Source organism: Ovis canadensis, chromosome 4 (assembly GCF_042477335.2).
Source record: "Ovis canadensis isolate MfBH-ARS-UI-01 breed Bighorn chromosome 4, ARS-UI_OviCan_v2, whole genome shotgun sequence".
NCBI classification, from domain to species: domain Eukaryota; kingdom Metazoa; phylum Chordata; class Mammalia; order Artiodactyla; family Bovidae; genus Ovis; species Ovis canadensis.
In genome coordinates, this window is record NC_091248.1 from 89706003 (window position 1) to 89719334 (window position 13332).

The 13332-nt window shown below is 47.0% G+C and overlaps 1 protein-coding gene across 3 annotated transcripts in view; it reads left to right on the top strand.

Moving 5' to 3' along the window:
* Positions 1 to 13332, top strand: part of TNS3 (tensin 3) — a 223255-nt gene that overhangs the window by 36626 nt on the left and 173297 nt on the right. For all 3 annotated transcript variants that reach the window (XM_069586826.1, XM_069586828.1, XM_069586827.1), the window contains one exon: positions 7956 to 8067. The gene's annotated coding sequence lies outside the window, so the exon portion shown is untranslated. The remainder of the gene's footprint in view (positions 1 to 7955; positions 8068 to 13332) is intronic.

The window sequence follows — 13332 nt, forward strand, 5'->3', positions numbered from 1 at the left end:
CAAGGCTGCTCCTTGTTTTTCTTAGTTGAAGAGGCAAATTGGAAAGACAACCTTTCTGTATTAGAGTTTTCCTTCTTTCCACTTCAAAGCCACTGTTTGCTGGCAGTACAGATTACCGGTGAGACTGACCAGTACAGATGCAAGTTTACTGGACAGTATACAAGATTTAAAGTCCCGAAAGCCAGAGAGCCTGCCGCTTTTGATTTTAAGTCCCTGGGTCTGCATTCTTGGAGAGGTCTGAAATGCTAGTAACGCTGTACTCAAGCCAAAGGCGGGGGTAATCCAGTGGGAGGGCCAAGGGCGTTGGAGGGCGATGGAGGGTTAGCCCCCCACCCCTGTCCTAGGAGGCGTTTCCTCGCCACTTTTCCTGGGTTTGGCTGAGAAACCTTTTTCCTCTTCTCCGGAGCTGCGGTCTGGGGCGGGGGGAAGGGAGCGCTAATTCGTGTCAGATGGAGGGGCGCCGGGGGGCCGTGCGCTCATTCGTCTGGGCTTTTGTTCGCGGCATCTGACTCCTGACGACCCAGTGGACTTGGAATTGGCGACCGCTTCATTTCAGGGCTCCCGGGGTCGAACTTCTGGGACTCCCAGACACAGGGGCCCAGGAGGCATACCTGCCGGGCATCGCCGCCCGGGAGGGGTCCGCGCCTGCTTCGGCCCTCCTAGCCCGGCCCGGCCCTCGGCGGTGGCCCGGACGGCCATGCGGCTGCGCGCCCTGACCCCGGGGCCGCCTGGAGGGTGCGCGCGCGGGGCGCGGGCTCGCCGGCACCGGCGCCAGGTGAGTGGGCGTTCTGCGAGGGGGAGGGGCGCAGGGAACGGGGACCCCGGCGCGGCGGGAACTGGGAGCTGGGACAGGGTGGAAACCCTGGGAGTGGAAGCACTTTTGGGTTGGTGCACGCGGGTGCTTGTGTGTGCCCACGTACCCCTGTCTGCACGCCAGTGCGCCAGTGTGTACGGGTGCCCTTGCACTCTTGTCTGCGCGTGCATGTTCGCGCTTTTGCCCGGGTCACTGCGCGTGCCCGAATGTCCACGAGTGCGCGTGTGTCCTTGTTTATGTACGCGTGTCTCGTGTGTGTTCGTCTGTGCGCGTGCTACTTGAGCAGGAAAGAACGAGCGAGGGAAAGCAGAGCTTTGCCTGGTGGGAGGCCGGCGCCCTGGTGAGCCCGCGTGAAGTGGGAGACAGCTTTGCTCTTAATTTTCGAATCCAGCTCCGTCTTGGACACACTTCCTTGGACTCCTTTACTGGAATGGAAGCAGGACTTTGGCAGTTTCACGGACTCCCTTCTCGCTCGCGTTTCTTTGCGAAGGAAAAGGGTGCTGTAACTCTGGGCTGTGAGGATGCTCTAGTGCTGTGGCAGAACTGCAGGTTCCCTGGGGCCGTGTTACAGCGCTTGGTCCTGGGACTGTCTTCCATGGCGCTTGACTTAAACTGAGCAGACGCACAGGCCGCTCCCTACTAGGTTCAGCAGTCCCCTCTCTGGGTCGAATAATTAGGCATTTATTGCATTCGTTTTACTGGAAACTTATGAAGGTTCTGAGGAGTGAGAAGTTGTCAGAATGTCAGCCACTTGACATCACTTTGAGTTGTGCTCATTCTGGCTTTTAGTTTAACAATCAAACGTGACTCCTGAGAAGCTTGGGGACCGTGTGTGGAAGGCAGAGGATGCCCCTGTGCCCTGGGTCCTTCGGCTGTTGGTGGTTGGAGGCATCTCTGGGCAGGATCACTCCAGAGGTTTGGGGTGCGCTCTCCTCACGCGGGAATTTGTGGTGTTTAACTTCAGAATCGAGTTGCTGGGTGATTTTGCTGAGTGCATCAGCCGCCCTCGAATGCTACTGAAGGTTTCCTAGGTAAGAAAACACACACCTAAATCCTCTCTCCTGAAAGGAAAAGAGGCTTGGGTTGTGCTGGTTTAGGCTATGTGGGGGTAACTGTTGCCACTGCAACGTTAGTCTAGAGAACTGAACTGAGAGGACTGTGAGGTTTTGCATTTTCGCAGAGCAGAGCAAAAGGTTACCCTGCTGCACGCCTATGGAGCACTTCCTCGCTCAGTTTTGCAGAGATTTTTCTTTCTAAAAAGAGACCTCACCATCAAGACCAGCACTAATTACCCTGAACCCCTCAGGGAGTCCTTGTGGAACTGGCAGCCTTGCTCTCTACCCTTCCAACTGTCTGCTCCTAACAATTAAATGCAATTTAGATTCCTGAACTGAGCCTGCTAAATGCTTCAGCATTTTGGCCTCCCCTGTTCCCTGTGCACTCATTGGGCCCGCCTCTTTGGGAGAAATGAAAGCACAGTATCAGGTGAAAACAAAGGCAGCCTAATCCCGTCTAGGCTCACTTCACAATGGAGATGTTATGTACAGATGAAGCGTGAGCAGATGTTATTACACTATCTGAAATGAATTCCTCCACCATCCAGCCATTGAAATGGCTTCGGCCTCTACACAGCACCTCTACTGTTTCCTTCCTCCAGGTTTCTAACTGTGGTCCAGCCGGCAGAAAAACCGCAGGAACACAGTGCCTCTTTCTCCCTGGTTGTAATAAAGGTACTTGTAAGGAATAAAACGTCACAGTATCCCCTGTTGGCTCACAGAATACAGCCAATTCATTCAGTCGACAAGTATTAATTGAGGGTGCCAGGCACTGTGCAGGGCCTTGGAAGAAAAATAGATAAGAGCCTGGTGTCCTGCCTGTAGGAAATTACACAAAAGAGACGGCTGTAAACAAATAACTGAAATATAAGGGAGGAAAAGTGTGTGCCAGCTGGGGGATTATGACAGAGGGCTGTGTGTGTCAGCTACTTGAATCTACTCCTGTCTGAGCATGAGGCCTGGGTGGAGACTGGGTCTGAGCCCATATTCCTTATCCGTTGGCTGCGGGGTCTTGAGCTTGCACCCTAGTGCTCCATTTGTAGAACAGTGCTGGTTATTTATAGCACAGAAGGGCCCTGCCAATGTCATGGACTTCACGATAGTAGCACCTTCATTCCTCTTTTGTAAGCACTGAGTTCAAGAGCCCTGCTATCAAAAAGTATATGGTCTCTTGAAAAAAGAAACAAACATGTAAATAAGTTTGTAATAGCAGTGCCTTGCCACGGTGTATTAATCTATACACTATTTAGAAGTGTGTTATTTGATGTCCAAATACTTAGGGGATTTTACTAAGATCTTTCTGTTTCTGATTCCTAATTTAATCCCATTGTGGTCAGAGAACATATTTAGTACAACTGGAATAATTTAAAATTTTCTTAGACTTGTCTATTAAACATTCCATATGCATTTGAAAAGAATGTGTATTCTGCTGCTGTTAGGTCAAATGTTCTATAATGTCAGTTAGGTCAAGATATTGATAATATTGTTCAAAGCTTATGTATGCCTGCTTATTTTCTGCAATAATTATCAATTATTTATAAAAATAATATTAATTATTGAGAAAGGCTATATTAGTTTGCTAGGAGTGCCATAATGAAATAACACAGACTAGGTGTCTTAAACAGCATAAGTTTATTTTTTTATAGTTCAGGAGGTTGGAAGTCCAAGATCAAGGTATTGACGAGTTTGGATTTTCCTAAGGCCTCCCTCTTTGCTTAGTTTGTATGGTCCCCATGTCCTCACATGGACTTCCCTCTGTGTGCCAAGTTTCCCTAGGGTCCCCTTTTCTTTATATAAGGACACCAGCCCTGTTGGATTAGGTCCCTACCCTTATGGCCTCGTTTTACCTTGATTATCTCTTTAAAGGCCCTAACTTCAAACATAGTTACATTGGAGGTTAAAGCTTCAATATATGAATTTTGTGGGGACACAATTCAGTGTGGGGTAATGAAATTTCTGACTATCTATGTTTGCCTATTTCTCATTGCAATTCTGTCAGTTCTTGTTTCATATATTTTGAGAATTTTGTCATTAGATGCGTAACTTTGTTATATTCTCTTGATGTTTTTACCCTTTTATCATTATGTAGTGCTTTCCTATGTCATTGGGGCTTCCCTGGCGGCTCAGATGGATATCATTGGGAATATTCTTTAATCTGGAATCTATTTTGTTATTAGTACAGTCATTTCAGCTTTTCTTTGATTAACACTAACATTGTATATTTTTCTATTCTTTTTTAAAAAAATATAATTTGACAATCCCTGCCTTTTAATGAGATGTTTAAACTGTTTACATTAATGTGATTCCTAATATATTGAGGTTTAAATCTATCATCGTGCTGCTTGTTTTCCATTTCTCTTACGTGTTCTTTATTACGGCTTTTTCTCTTTTCTTGCCATTTTAACATAATTTTGTTTTCTCTTCTTTGTTGTATTTATTACCGGCAGCTCGTTATTTTAGTTGCTGCTTTAGGTTTAGGTTATGCCTTTTTAGCTTCTCACAGTCTGCCTTCAAGTGATAGTGTATTACTTCGTGTATATTATGAGAGCCTCCCAGTGGTATACTACCATTTCTCCTTTCCTGAGCTTTGTGCTTTTATCATAAATTTTACTTCTACTTATGTTAAACCTCACATTGTATCATTATTAGTTTTTATTTAAATAGTTATCTTCTGATGAGTTTTAAGTAACAAGTAAAAGACCTTACATATTTGTCCATGTAATTAATCATTTCTAGTGGTCTTCATTCTTTTGTGTAAAGCTATATTTCCATCTAATATTATTTTCCTTTTGCTCAGACTATCTTTAACATGTCTTATAGTATGTGTCAGTTAGTGATAAATTATTGCAGCTTTTGTATATTCTAGGAAGGTTTTAATTCATTGCCATTTTTGAAGTATGTTTTTGCTGGATTGGTCAGTTTTTTCTTAGTACTTTATATTGCTACACTGTGTTCTCACTTGCTTTTTTTCGAATGAGAAATCTGCTGTTATTTTAATGCTTAATCCCGTGAGTGTAATTTGTGCTCCCCTGCCTCCCTGGCTGCTTTTAAGATCTCTTTTTTTTCAGTTGAAGTATAGTTGATTTAGAGTGTTCTGTTCGTTTCAGGTGTACAGCAAGTGATTAATTTATATATATATTTTTCTAGATTGTTTTCCATTATAGGTTAATGTAAGATATTGAATATACTTCTGTGTGCTGTACAGTAGATCCTTGTTGCCTATCTGTTTTATTTATAATAGTTCGTTAATCCCTACTCCTAATTCATTCCTCCCTTTCCTCCATACTTTGGTAACTGTAAGTTTGTTTTCTATATTTATGAGTCTGTTTCAGTTTTGTATATAGATTCATATAAGATTGTCTCTTTATAACTGGGTCTGAGCAATTTGGTTTTCATGTGCCTTATGTAGTTTCTGTCACATTTTTTTGTGCTTGAGATTTTTTTGAGTTTCTTGGATCTATGGGTTTACAGTTTTCCTCATGTTTTGGAAAAGTTTCAGCCATTATCTCTTCAAATTTCCCTCCACCCACCCATTTTCTTTCAGGGTCTTGTAAGCTGCTAAAAGTTGTCCCACAGTTCACTGATACTCTTTTTGTTTGTTTATCTATCTGTTTATTTACATAGGTTGTCTTTTCTTTCTGTGCTTTATTTTGGTAAGTTTCCATGGTGATGTCTTCAAATTCACTAATCTGCTGTACTGCAGTGTCTGATCTGTTAATAATTTTATCCAGTGTTTCAGTATTTTTCATCTCAGCTATTTACATTTGCTTCTGTAAATGTTTGTTCTGGATCTTTTCTTACCTTCCTTTTGGAACAAATGGAATATAGTTATCATACTCTGTTAATACCTGTGTGCTTATTCTTGTCAGTTCAGAGTCACTTTCAATTGACTGATTATTCTCATTATGCGTTATGTTTTCCTGTTGCTTTGCGTGCCTGATAATTTTTAAAAAAGTGTTTATTTGGTTTTATTCAGCTGCACCAGGGCCTAGCTGTGGCATGTGGGATCCTCAGTTGTGGTGTTGGGATCCCCAGTTGCAGCATGTGGGATCTAGTTCTCTGACCAGGGGTCCAACCAGGGCCCCCTGCACTAGGAGCGTGGAATCATAGCTGCTGAACCACTAGGGAAGTCCCATGCCTGATAATTTTTGATTGGGCACCAGGCATGGTAAGTTTTACCTTGCTAGGTGTTGGGTATTTTTTTATTTCTACAGATATTCTTGAGCTTTGTTCTGAAATGCAGTTAAATTACTTGGAGAGACCAGGAGCAGTGCTCAGTTTATAGTTAATCATTCCTCACTTTTGAGGCAAGATCCTCCTGTTTTCTATGCAATATTCCATGAATCTTGGGTTTTTCTGGCCTGGCTGTGGGAAGAAGGACTGTTTTCGGCTCTGTGTGAGCACTGTTTCCTAAAATGGAGGTTCTTTCCCCAGCCTTGAGTATCTTCCTCAAACAGGTGTGTGTGCACGCATGCTGTTCAGTACTGGGCTGAATGCTTCCGAGGACCCTCCTGAAGATCTTAGGAGTTCTTTGCAGCTCTCTCTTCTCCAGTGCTCTGCTTAGTGAACTCTTTCTTGCTGGCTTATTCAGCTTGAATTCTTAACTCCTTTCCTTCAACCCATGTGGTATACTGGTTCCCCCTTCCCTCTCTGCATCCTGAAATCTTTCTCCGTGTAGGAATTTGGAGACAGTCGTAGAGCTCACCTCATTTTTTCCTGCCTCTGAGGAGCTAGATAGGTTCATTTGCCTTTTCATGAACATCCTATAAAGAGAATCGGTCACTGTGTGCTCATATCTGACTTCTTTCATTCAGCCTGATAATCCTTTTGATGTTCACCTGTGATGTTGCATGTATTAGTAGCTTACTCTTGTGTATACCTAAGCGAATATTTGGATGTATGATATGTATCCATTTTATGAATATACCATGGTTTGTTTGTCCAGGTTCCTTGTGATGGGCATCTGGGTTACCTCCTGTTAGGGGCACTTTTTAAAAAGGTAGCTCTGATCATTCTCAAACATATGTCTTTGCGGACATACTTTTTAAGTGTCTGTAGAAGTGGAATTCGGAGAAGGCAATGGCACCCCACTCCAGTACTCTTGCCTGGAAAATCCCATGGATGGAGGAGCCTGGTGGGCTGCAGTCCATGGGGTTGCACAGAGTCGGACATGACTGAGCGACTCAGCAGCAGCAGCAGCAGCAGAACTGGAATTGCTGAGTCGTAAGATTGGTGTAGATTTAAAAATGTGTGAAAGAAATTGTCAAGCTGCTTTCCAAAGCAGCTGTCCCATTTGTCTCCATTCTCGGTAACACTTCATCTTCTCAGTGAATTTCAGCTATTCTGGTGTGAGTAATGGCCTCTGTGAGTCCATGCGGATACCCGTTATGTTAGGATGCTCTGTCACGTATCAGAAAATGGGAATATGATTGGTGTTTCGTTTCAAAGGCAAATTGAACTTTTATAAGATCCTCAGCCATAGCTGTGAGCCTCGCTTGACACTACAAACGTGGCTTTGGTGGCTGAGTGGTCCATGTCTTGGCAGTGCCTGTGTGTGTAATGGAGTCAGTGCTGTAACAGGTTTGCAGAGGAACTGCCTGTCCTGTCACCCTGCTCTGATGACAGCTTCTCTGCCAGTACATGAGTTCAGAGAGGCTAAGGGGCCAGGAAGCCCAGTGAGTTAGTGTCCTCTGCTATAATCATGCTGTTTGCTGATCGTTTCTTCCCTAGAAAAAATCATTAAGACTAGGCATGCACGTAGATTCTTTTGTCACAGAAGTGGTGGCTGTAAGCCTGCAGTCTGGAAGCTGATAGACTACACATAAGCCCTTCACCCAGGGGATTATGAGCTGGGCGCGTGTGGGCCATCACTAGGGCCCTGGCACTAAGCGTGCCGATGGGGTATCCCAGGCTCTCGGGATCCTAGCCTTGGCAAGATGCTGTCTTGTACTGCTCTGTTTGCCTGGTCAAGTTCCTGTTTCAGCTGTTCACCAACTCGGCTGGATTTATTATCTCTTGAAAGGGAAAAGGGAGAGCAAACAGACTATCAATGGAAGTGCTAACACTTTCTCCCTTTACTTTTTCAGCCAGAAGAAGTAACTGCGAGTCTGCACAGTTTTAAGAACAAGGCCTTTAAAAAAGCCAGAGTCTGTGGGGTTTGCAAACAGATTATTGAAGGTCGAGGGATTTCATGCCGAGGTGAGTCCACGTTGATCCTTCTCATGCCAATTAAACTGAAGCAAAGCAAACAAACAGAAACCCAAGATGAAACCTTCTTTCGGGAGTTTCCAAAGTTAAATCATGGAATTCCCCATCTTAACCTGAGTTTCCCCTTACCCTCACTGGACTGGGATGGAACGTATTTATACAGATATATGCTCATGAGAAATTTTTCCAGAAAGAGCAAAGTTAGTCTTAAGGGAGGGGGGGAGCTGTGAGTGGCTCCTGACTTATTTTCCTTCTGTCCTGTAGTGTCAGTAGCCTGAGTCATCCCCTTTTGTTTTCTGGTCTCTTACCAGAGTTTACAAATGAAAATTTTCTGTTGTTTTGAGTGAGATAGTTCATTGCGTTACTGTCCTTTTAGCCTGTTGTCAGGCATTGCGCCAATTCGTAAACAGAGCCACCAGCTTCAGTATTTGGTGTTTAAACCCCAGGTAATCAATGCAGCTTGCTATTTTTTGTGTTTTCACGGTAGTAAATCTGTATAACAGACATGTGAGGAGGACTTCTCTTGTTTCCATTGAACCCTGGAATTGTGGTTCTGTGTCACAGAGCAGAAGCAGGTGGGGTTACCTGGGAGAAGGCTTTGGGCTGCTCTGGGCTTGTTATCACTGGTGGGTTTGGGATTTTCTCTGTAGAATAGTTCCAGGGTTGCCTCTAGGCTCCCCATCCTCCCAGTGGACTCCCTGGCACATGGTCCCTGAGGGCTGCTTTGGGGTTAGGCAGCCTCAAGGGAAGATGCGTGATGGCCACACTGCCGTGGAACCTTAGAGGGGCTGGGAGGCAGGTGTGTCCCCTCCTCTGAAGCGCCCCTCCACTGTCAGTGCTGATGGTGCCTTGGAGCCAGCTCTCGCCTCTCCTTCCCCCTCTGCGGCCTCCTGGAAGTGCCCCAAGTTCCCTCCCTCCCTCACCCCACACGGGTCTCTGTTTTAAAGTTGACGCACCTGCTGCTCAGAGTGCATGGCGCTCTCACCGTGTCCTTGGCTGCAGGCTCCTCTCCACCTAGAAAGGGTGAGCCAGGCCCTGGGGGCTGAGGCGTCACCTGTGGGGGTGCACATGGGGCATGGATCCAGCACCAGGCCTCTCGGCACAGGCCCTCTCCCCACCTCAGCAGGCCTGCATGGGTGTGCAGGTACACACGTACACACATGCACACACACATGCTCACAGGAGCATACACACACATGGAGATGCAGGGAAGAGCGTGGCCAAGACAGGGCTGGGCCAGGAGTGCAGGCTGGTGCTCTGAGTCTGTTAGGATCAAAGTCTCCTCTCTGAGTCCCTGATGTGGGTTGCAACATTGTTCTCTGGATGGCTGGCGCAAGGCCTGACTGGGACGGGTGTGAGGTGCTGAGCTCACTTTCTGGCACTTTGCTTTGCAGCTGCTGTGATAATAATTTTTCCTCGATGACCCCACCTGAATGTGCCATGGTGATCCCCACGTGGGTGACATGGGGTCCTTAGCTGGCTGCTGTCCACGTGTGCAGGTCATGAACACAGACCAAGCTGGTTTAGCTCCGTAGGCCCAAGGGCTCTGTTTCCCACATACAGTTAATGATGGCCTGGTGGCAACAAACAGATTGGCTCTTGGGAGAGTCAGTTTCCTTCTCATCTCTGTACAGCTGAGGCTTGAGTTGGCTAAGGAGCTATCCCAAATATCCTTTTAAAACTCTCAGTACTTCTTTCTTAACTGCCTATAAGATAACAGTTATTCTCTTAAAAGTAAATGGAAGCAATGAGATCTGACCAGATTGGAGACAACGGTCCCCAGCAGCCAGGCTTTCCCATCAGGCCAGAGCTCCTCAAGGATGCTGACAGCCCCCAGTATCGTCCAGGGCTTGGCATGAGGGCACACATTCCAGGCTCACGCCTCCTTCCTTGTCCTACAGCTTCCCAGGCTTGTAGGGGCCAGGAAGGGGCCCAGAATATTCTTTGGTTCTTAATGATCTGTCTTGTGGCATTTGTAGCCTGTGATGTGTGAGAAGTCAAGGAGGACTAAGAGGCCTGGCAGAGTGGTGTGGGTGGCGTGCGCGTGGCTGTGCGGGCGCGTGGCTGTGCGGGCGTGTCGCTGTGCGTCCTCTAGAATTCTATGGGGAAGGCAGTGAGATCTCAGGATCCCACTGGGTGCGGCATTGCCCAAGGCCAACTCAGCCCCAAGGACCCTGTGCAGGACCAACACAAAAGGGTGGGAGAGCAGAAGGGTGGCAACAGGGTGGACTTCTGCAGTGCTAACTCGTGATCTGTCTGGCTTATGCTTTTCTGGTCTAAGAATCACTGTGGTTCTGTTTTATCTCATAGTCTAGCCCTGTGGAAATCACTTTTTGGAGCCACCTAGTTCTTTTTTTCTTGAAGAAAATCCTTCAGTAGCGACTGTCCCATAGGTGCCCTCTGCCTCCAGGGGTTCATCTCCACGTGTCATTTCCCCATAGGAACACTGCTACGGTGTTCTCGTGTGGGGAAACCAGGGCACGCATGCTGTCACCCCACCCCTTGGCTGGGATGCTTTGCCTGGTTTGGAGGCAGTAAGAAGAGATCTGGGGTTGGGCACAGGTCCTGGGGCTGCTCTGCACTCATGTTCCCCTTCCCTGTGTGCGCACCCCAGCAGACATGCCACAGTCCCCATTCTCACTTGGCCTCCTTGTTTTGTCTTAAGGCTACGCTCCTCTGTTCTGAGCCCTCCAGCTGAGGGAAGTGTATGGACTCTCCCTGAGAGGCCCTGGATCCATCCCTCATGGCCGGGTGGTGGCACTTGTCGCCCTTGAAGCACGTGGCCAGGAGCACTGGGCTGGCAGAGGCCACCTTGGGGGCGTGTACTGCTCAGGGAAGCCACATCCTTGGCCAGAGGAATCAGCTACCTGGCTATGGGCACTGGAGGCTGTGCTGCTGGGAGAAGTGAACAGGAGCAGGTCCTCCTGAAGGCCAAGGCCCAGGGCTGGCGGAAAGAGGCCTGCTGACATCAGGGATGCCTGCACGCCTGGGGCCCCACATGAGTGGCAGGACAGGCAGCAGGTGGCATGGAAGGAGGCCACAGTGACAGGTGCCCATGGAGGCATCATGCCCTGTTTTTGGGTCCAGCATGGGGTGTGTTCATAATGTGGTGAATGTCAGCCCTCGGTCATTGAGGGTCTGGGGACTCACCTGTATCATTGTTCGTGAGGTATCTACTGACTTCTCTACAGGAAAAGGTGTTTTAGAATGCCCTCACATGGTGGGGACAGGCTTCCCAGGTGGTGCTAGTGGTAAAGAACCTGCCTTCCAATAGACACATGTTCAATCCCTGGGTCAGGAATATCCCCTGGAAGAGGGCATGGCAATCCACTCCAGTATTCTTTCCTGGAGAATCCCATGGACAGAGGATCCTGGCAGGGCTACAGTCCATAGTGTCACAAAGAATCAGATACAACTGAAGCAACTTGGCACTGGCATTGGCATATGGTGGAATGTAAACACCTATGAGAATACTCAATAGATTATCATATTTATGTACCTAACTAATAATTGTGTTGATAAACAGTAGCTACTCTTTTGAAAAGGAAAGGATGCTGTGCCAGGAGTCTTTTAGACATTATATTCTTAAATTGGTGTGTGTGGGAGATCCAGGAATTGTGATTGTGACAGTCTCCTTCTCAAAAATGCCATCATCAGCGACATAGCCCCTGACACTGTCAAGGGAAAAAAGGCCTATGGCAGTGACCATAGGGATAGAAATGTGAGAGCTGGGTGTTTATATGTGTTGTTGCTGTGTGGCCATCTTCTTCTTAGCTGTGCTTTTTGTCCTCATCTGAAGGCTGGGCTTTTTCCCCTTCTGCACTGCATCCCTCTGGACGGGCAGGGGCAAGATGTGGGGGTACCGCTGGGTTGGGAGCCTGGCACAGTCACTGGGTGTGTAGACGGCACCTGGCAGGGTCAGTGGTTGGCTCCTGCAGAAGTTGTGGCCCTGGACAGGTGCCTTTCCTGGCCTTCAACTTGTAACCATTACAATTTGCCTGTTGAGTTGTTAATCTCTAGGATCTCTTCCTTTGTCAGTAAGCTATATAGATATCATAGAAATCTCAGACAATTTAGTAGTTTTCCCTCCTAGTAACTTAGCTGTATGTTGTATATGTTTACACACTGAGCCAGTGTGTATGTGCTGCCTGTAGACATTACGTGTCTTCTTTCAGTGATCACACGCAAGCTGTGTGAGGTCTTACTGGAGGGGGCCTTTCCTTTGACTTGTTTCTGGAGCAGTAGGGAAGCATGGACCCTGGAGACAGGCTGCTCGGATTCCTGCCCTGCCTCTCTGTGCCTGAGTTTTGTTTTAGAGTCATTGTGAGGAACTGATTAAATGCACGAGGAACACAGAGAACACTGGTTGGCTCAAGGAAGTGTCTGGTAGTGTTGGGTGTTACTCCTGTTGGTTATGGTGTCACATTGCTGATGGTGGTGATGATGGAGAAGGGTTAGGTGTGTATTCTGTGACTTCGGCTAATATTTTTACTATTCTTTTTCTAGCTTGTTCTTGACCTTCAAGTCACTTATTTTCACATTTTAGCCTATTTGCCACAGGTTATTTTTATGTGGCTAATTTAGAAGAAAAATTTCATTTTTAAGAGGCTGTTGTTTGTACATAGAGGCTCTTTAGCCCCTATTTCTCAAACTGTAACTACAGGCAAAGCCACACAGATGGCTGGTGAGCGATGGGGTTAAGTGTCTGGTTGTGGTTTGCCTCCTGCTGCTCAGAAACCCACTGAAGCGGTTCCTACTCTGCCCTCCCCACCTGCCAGGGCTTTGAACAGGTAGCCTGTTCTCACTGCTCCACTGAGGTCTCTTGGGTGGGTTAAATGGCCCAGCTTCCACTGACAATCCTCCTACAAACCCACACTTGAGGGCACTGGCGTGGTTGATCATGATGTTCTAGTCCTGAGTGGGTGAGTCTTTTCCTGGGTTTTGAAAGTTGTAAGTTCTGCAGAACTTGGCCCCGTGGAGAAGATGGATTCAGAGAGAATGCAGTGTTAGATCAGACAGAAGTGATGGCCTTGGGAGAGATGGTTTGCCTGAATTTAATAATGGAATAGGAGAGAACAGACTGGAATGGAAAAAAAAGAAATGCTGCTAAAGAGACAACTGCAGGGAGGAACCTGAGGGAAATGAAGGTTGGGAAAGGGAGCAAAAAAGAGGACGGAGGGAAAATGGGGTGGCGGGGGTTTTTGTAAGGAATATTTGATAATGACTTTTCCCCTTTGGTTAACTGAACACATATTA